Source organism: Hemitrygon akajei, chromosome 18 (genome assembly GCF_048418815.1).
Source record: "Hemitrygon akajei chromosome 18, sHemAka1.3, whole genome shotgun sequence".
NCBI classification, from domain to species: domain Eukaryota; kingdom Metazoa; phylum Chordata; class Chondrichthyes; order Myliobatiformes; family Dasyatidae; genus Hemitrygon; species Hemitrygon akajei.
The window spans coordinates 45,539,218-45,547,093 of NC_133141.1; positions in this window are offsets into that span (position 1 = coordinate 45,539,218).

Here is a 7,876-nt window from a genome sequence, read left to right on the forward strand (position 1 = left end):
GTTCAAATGCTCTCCACCGTACATCCGTAGAAACTTGTTTGAGTCTTTGGTGACAGATTATAACATATGAAATAGGGGGGTGTAACTGCTGCCTCACAGAACCAATTGTACAGGGTTGTTCCTGACCTCTAGTGTTGTCTATGTGGAGTCTCCATGCTCTCCTAGCAACATGTGAGTTTTCCCTAGGTGCTTCAGTTTCCTTCCACATCCTAAAGGTATATTGCTCAGCAAGTTAATTGTCTACTGTAAGTTGCCCCTAGTGTAAGTGAGTGATAGGACAAGCAGAGTGAAGTTGAGGGGTATGTGAGAGAGCGTAGATCACCAGGAAGTGAATAGGAACAGGACTGATGGGTTTGCTCTGAGAGCCAGCATAGATTCTACAAGATGAATGCCCCCCTTCTATGTCATGAGAAATATGACTTTCAGGCTCTGATTTTGGTAGCTCCTGTTATCCCAAACTTCTCCACCAGAAATATTGCATCCCTTCATTTATTCTACTGGTTATTTTCAAAATGTTGTCAACTCCACTTACATCAATTACAGTATGTTGGACTATTATGGACAAATGAACCCAAAATACACTGTGATATTTCTAAAGTTATTTTGGCAACATTTTTTAATATGAAGCATATTGATGTAGGTATTAGTTTTGAAAAAGCAAAAGAATTTTAGGTCATAGGACCGTAAGTCATAGGGGCAGAATTAGGCTATTCAGCCCACTCTTCCATTTCATCGCGGCTGATCCTAGATCTCATTCAACCCCATACACCTGCCCTCTCACCAAATCAGTTGATGCCCTGACCAATCAAGGATCTATCAACTTCCGCTTTGAATATGCCCATGGACTTGGCCTCCACCGCAGTCTGTGATGGAGCATCTCACAAATTCACCACTCTTTGGCTAAAAAATTCCTCCTTACTTCTGTCCTAAAAAGTTGCCCTTGATTTTGGATAACCGCACCAAAGGAAACATCCTCACCATATCCACCTTATCTAGTCCTTTCAACATTCGGTAGCTTTCAATGAGGTCCCCATGCATTTTTCTAAATTCTAGTGGATATAGGCCCAAAACAGCCAAATGTTAACCCCTCATATGTTAACCTCTTTATTCCCGGAATCAATCTCATGAACCTCCACTGGACTCCCTCCATTGCCAGTATATCCCTTCTGAGATAAGGGGCCCAAATCTGTTGACAATACTTCAATTGCTGCCTATCTAGTATCTTATAAATCTTCAGCATTATCTCCTTGTTTTTATATTCTATTACCCTTGAAATAAATGCCAACATTGCATTTGCCTTCTTTACCACAGACTCATCCTGCGAATTAACCTTCTGGGAGTCTTACACGAGGACTCCTAAGTCCCTCTGCACCTCTGATGTTTGAATTTTCTCCCCATTTAGATAACAGTCTGCACTATTGTTCCTTTTACCAAAATGCATTATCATACATTTCCTAACCCCGTATTCCATCTACACATTTTTCCCCATTCTTCCAATTTGTCTCAGTCCTTCTGCAATCACATTGCTTCCTCAGCACTCTCTACCTCTCCACCTATCTTCATATCATCGCAAACTTTGCAACAAAGCCATCAATTCCACAAACTATATCATTGACAAACAATGTAGAAAGTAGCGGTCCCATTACTGACCCCTGAGGAAAACCACTAGTCACTGGCAGCCAACCAGAAAAGGCCCCTTTTATTCCCACTTGCTGCCTCCTGCCTGTCAGCATTCCTCTATCCATGCCAGTATCTTTCCTGTAACACATGTTAAAGCAGCCTCATGTGAGGTACCTTATCAAATACCTTCTGAGAGAATTCTGAGAAATAATAATTTCTCAAATACCTGATTTAAAAATGACTGACAGTTATCAGTTTAGGAACCAGGTGTATGCTCAGCGTGAAATCGAGATAGAGAGAAAGAAAGAGGCAGATACAAAGGGAGTATGAAAGAGAGAAAGAGAGAGAGAGAAAAGGAAAGAAAGAAACAGAAAGAAAGAGAGAGTAGGGAAGAGAGGAAGGAAGGGAGGAAAGGAGAAAGAGAGAGGTAGAGAGAGAAAGAACAAAAGACAGCAATAAATAAATAAATAAAGAATGAAAGGCAATGAGGAAAGCAATTGATTGTGCTCTCAGTCACTGTATATGGTGCTGCATTAGGTATTGGAGCCACTTTGAGTATGCAGCTCAGTGTAAAAGTAGATGTGCAGATTTGTGCTGTATGAAAGAGTCATTTAGAAATGCTGTTCAGATTTTAATATTTTGAAGTAACTTGTTTTGTATATTTAATGAAGTTTGATCACCTCAAAGCACAGCTTTGTTACACCTGTATTTCTTAAAGTCCTTCCCTCTATTAAAACAAAATTCAGCTCTGAAATGTTTATTTACTTCATTATCCTCTTAAAAGGTCTGTTTATGTTCTGGTGAAAGGTTATCAGACTTTTTATTTCCATCTCCACAGATGCTGCCTGACCTGCAGAGTATTTCCAGCATGTTCCATTTCAGATTTCCATCATCTGCAATATTTTGTTTTTGGAACGTTTTAAAAATTAATGTGTTTCAGGGATGTATATACAGTGCAGTCTTGGTGTATATTAAAGGAAGCAGAGTTTAAGAATGACTGCTATGAACAGTATAACTTTAGTTTAATTGCTTTCTTCAAGTGCTTCCACTTAAGGGAGTGGTTAACAACCACAGAGTAACACACTGCAACAACAGATGCCTGAGGGATTTGAAGACAGACAGTGCTTGTTTGATAGCCAGGAAGAATGTAAAATATCTTTGACAACACCTGCAAGGATTCTCCTTTTTCAACATTCCTTTGATCTTTAAGTATCTGGAGGAGTGCTTCTCGCTAGGTGAAAACATTAACATAAATAGTCAAAAAAGAACAAAGCATTCTTTCATCTGTACCTTCCAGTTTCCTCTAATTATCTCATCCTAGAAATGCAGTGAGGAAACGAGACATGTTTTATAAATCATAAGTTTTCAGAAACAAATCATTTAACTCACGGACTGCCTGGTGACTTCCAACTGGAAATGTGAAAAAAGCAAGTGCCAGGTGTTACCACTGCCACTAACCTGTGTTTATAGAGGATGCAGGCACTAATACAATACCTCTCCATATTCTTACACCAATAACGTGTCAGGGCTGGAGTTGCACTGTTGCTGACAGTATTGCTAGTCTGCCTGTATTTAATCAGCCTTTATTTCTTATCCCTCATTGATATCCCATATCACTAAATTGCCAGATTAAGTGTAATGTTCATTATAGTGAGGAGTGGATTCACGACAGCTGCAACTTTGTCAGAGTGTTAAGGGCCGAAACATGATGTTGTAGCGGTGTGCTACACGCAGCGCTAAAATAACGACACGGAGTCGGTAAACTGCAGTCAAAGATCAAGTTTATTCCAACTTCACAGTCTTGCTTTTAAAGACTCGCTCCCCCACCGGATGCCTCTACTGGCACGTACTGAAACCCCCTCAGGCTTCATGCCTGCACGTTGGCTAATTGTCAGCCGGTTCGAGTGTGCTAGTAGTTGGGTCGCCACATAACCCCCCCCCCCACCAGAACCGGCGATACACCCCCCAATGTCCACAGTCTGGGCCGGACCCTGTTTGGGAGGTCGGCCTCTGCGCCGCGGTGCCGGAAACTCGACCGGTTGCGCCAAGTCCACATTGGCCAGTTTGAGTCGGTCCACCGTGAAAACCTCCTCTCTCCCCCCAACGTCCAGCACAAACGTGGACCTGTCGTTTCTGATCACCGTTAACGGCCCCTCCTAGGGCCGTTGCAGCGGTGGCCGATGCCCGCCCCGTCATACAAACACAAACTTACAGTTCTGCAGGTGGCATGTACTGAAACCCCCTCAGGCTTTCTCCTTTGTGCCTGCACGCTGGCTAATTGTCAGCCGGTTCGAGTGTGCTAGTAATTGGGTCGCCACAATGTGTCCTTATGTAGCTAATTGTGAATTAGCCCAAAGACTAGGAATCCTACACTACTAATGAGTGAACAGGGTAGCCAAAGGAGACAGACAGGGTATATTCTTGTCCACGGTGAGTGGTGGGTGTCTGGAATGTGTTGTTACGGGTGGTGGAGGAGGTAGATATGACAGAGGCATTTAAGAGGCTTTTAGATAAGCACATGAATATGCAGAGAACTCAGCTACAAACTCACTTATTTCCATCATGGACACTAGCCTCCCCAGCATCGAGGACATCTTTAAGGAGTGATGCCTCAGAAAGGGCCCCATCACCCATGACATGCCCTCTTCTCATTCCTACCATCAGGTAGGAGCTACAGGAGACTGAGGCACACACTCAATGTTGTTGGAACAGCTTCTTCCCCTTTTTAACACATATAATTATATATATATATATATATTTTGTGTGTGTGTGTGTGTATATATATTTATATATATATTTCTTAATGTGATTTATAGTATTTTCTGTGCATTGCACTGTACTGCTGCCACAGAACAACAAATTTCACAATGTATGTCAGTGATCTTAAATCTGATTCTGATTTTGAATGGGGACGTAGTGTATGAACATTGTGCAAGCATTAGTTTAACTAGAATTACTTTAATTAGGATGATTTTAATTAGGTGTTGTTAGCTTAGCCCTTACATACTGTTCCTGTCAAATTTGACCTGTTTTGACATTGGACAGCAGTAAAAACACCCTAAATGCCTTTTTTTTTAGCCGAAATTTGACGACTTTTCCTAAAGTGACCCAAAATGCGCAAAATTGAAAATATTTTAAATAAAGTACTTTGAGAGGATGGTTATGGCTAGAATGGACTCTTTCTTAAGCAAGGACCTGGACTTGCTGCAATTCACCTACCATTGCAACAAGTCTACAGCAGACGCTGTATCACTGGCTCTCTAACCTGCTTTGGAGCACCTAGATAACCACACGACATATGTCAGGCTCCTACTTATCGATTACTGCTCATCATTCAACATCATCATTGAGTCAGTACTAATAACCAAACTTGAAAACTGGGCCCCTCTGCAAATGGATCTGCAGGTTCCTTATTGGAGACCACAGTCAGTGAAGATAGGTAATAACATTTCCTTCACGCTGCCTATCAACATAGTTGCATGCTTAGGCTACTGTTCTACTCTCTCTGCACTCATGACCAAACAAAAGTCAAATGTTACCTATAAATATGCTGATGACACCAACATTGATGCTAGAATCTCAGATGGTGATATAAGCAGGCTTACAGAAGTGAGATAGATTGGTTGATTGACTGGTATTCCATCAATAATTTTGTACTCATCTTCAACAAGACCAAGGAATTGATTGTGGACTTCAGAAAGGAGAACTTGAGGGGTCATCGTTGGAAAGGGTGAACAGCTTCAAGTTCCTGGGCATCAACATCTTGGAGGATCTACCTTGGGCCCTACACATTGATGCAATCAAGAAGAAGACACTCAAGTAGCTATACCTCATTAGGAGTTTGAGGAGATTTGCTCTGTCATTAAAGACTTTGAAAATTTCTATAGATGTACAGTGGAGAGCATTCCGACTGGTTACACATCGGCCTGGTATGAAGCCTCTAATGCATAGGATCACTAGAGGCTGCAGACGGTGTAGATTCAGCCAGTTACCCTATCATGTGCACAACCCCCCCCCCCCCCCACCCCACCGCCATTGAGGACACCTTCAAGGGGCAGTGTCTCAAGAAGGCAGTATCCATCATTCAGGAACAATCTGTGACATGCCCTCTTTCTCATTACTACTATCAGGAAGGAGGTACAGGAGCCTGAAGACCCATAATCAATGATTTCGAAACAGCTTCCTATCCTTCACCATCAGATTTTTATGAACAGCCCACGAAGCCATAAATACTATCTCATTATTCTTTTTGTAGCACTATTTGTAGTTTATAGATTTTTATGTCCTTACACTCTACTATTGCCGCAAGACAACAAATTTCATATCGTGTTAGTAATAATAAAATCTGATTCTGAATCACTGCAAAAAGCAAATAGCTCTTTTGTGTCCTTCTGTTTGGAAAAGCTGGTAATTATCGAGAAGGATCAAATTTACATTTACACAAATATTGTCTAAGTCAATTGATAGATGTGTCGACAGTCCTTGGTTGTGTGTCAGTAGAAAATACTCACTGTGCTGATAGTGAAGTTAATTTTTCAGAACTTCTCTTTGTTTTGAGAGGTTGGTCGTGGCTAGAATCAACTCCTGCCTCAGCAAGGACCTAAGACCACTACAATTTGTCTATCACCACAATAGATCTACTGTCGATGGCTCTCCATGCAGCCTTGGATCACGTGGACAATACTAATACCTATGTCAGGATGCTGTTCATTGACTATGGCTCAGTGTTTAACACCATCATTCCTACAGTCCTGATTGAAAAGCTACCGAACCTGGGCCTCTGTACCTCCCTCTGCAACTGGACCCTCGACTTCTTAACCAGAAGATCACAATCTGTGCGTATTGGTAATAACATCTCCACCTTGCTGACGATCAACACTGGTGCACCTCAGGGGTGTGTGCTTAGCCCACTGCTCTACTCTCTTTATATACCCATGATTGTGTGGCTAGGCATAACTCAAATACCATTTGTAAATTTGTTGATGCTACAACCATTGTTAACAGAATCTCAGATGGAGATGAGAGGGCATACAGGAGTGAGATATACCAGCTAGTTGAGTGGTGTTACAGCAACAACGTTGCACTCAACGTCAGAAAGACCAAAGAGCTGATTGTGACTTCAGGAAGGGTAGGACGAAGGAACACAAGCCAATCTTCATAGAGGGATCAGAAGTGGAGAGAGTGAGCAGTTTCCAGTTACTGGGTTTCAAGATCTCTGAGGACCTAACCTGGTCCTAACATATCGATGCAACTATAAAGGCAGCAAGACAGCGACTATACTTCATTAGGAGTTTGAAGTTATTTGGTATGTCAACAAAAACACTCAAAATCTTCTATAGATGTACCATGGAGAGCATTCTGACAGGCTGCATTATTGTCTGGTATGGAGTGGGTGAGGGGGGAGATTGCTACTGTACAGGATCGTACAGAGTTGTAAAATTAGTCAGCTCCATCATGGGTACTAGCCTCTGTAGTATCTAAGACATCTTCAAGTAGCAGTGGCCCAGAAAAGCGGCTTCCATCATCAAGGGCCCCCACCATCCAGGACATGCCCTCTTATCATTGTTACCATCAGGAAGGAGGTACAGAACCCTGAAGGTACACACTCAGCAATTCAGGAACAGCTTCTCCCCTCTGCCATCTGATTTCTAAATAGACATTGAACCCATGAACACTATCTCAACACTACTTGTTTTTAAATTTCTGTTTTTGCACATATATAATTAATTCAAAAAGGATCGAGTGCTTTCTCGTGTACTAACAAACTCTTCTCAGGCTTTCAGCCGGGTATAGGTATCAATTATAACTGATATTTCGATGACAAACTCTGCCATCTTCTTCAATGATGATGCATATCTCGTCTAGTGGTATTTATAACCCTGTAGTCTGTCCCTCCTGACTGGTTAGTCCTCATCCAATCAGGTTTCTGCTCTCCCACCTTGCTTACAATCGAATTCCAGTTCTTTCTTAGAGTGAGACCTTCAACTTTATTAAAATTCTTTTCGTCTAGTTTTAGTTCAATGGCTTCCTTTACCAGGTGGTCCCAAAAGGCCAGGCATGGTGGAAACCCACATCAAGGAACATCGGAGGTGTATCCGTTTCAGTTACCCAGAGAAATCTGCAGTAGCAGAACATTACATTCACAATAGCCATAGGATTGACTTCGGCACAGAACTACTGTGCCATGCCAATGGCTTTTGGGACCACCTAGTAAAGGAAGCCATTGAAATAAAACTAGCGGAAGCCTGACTGGATG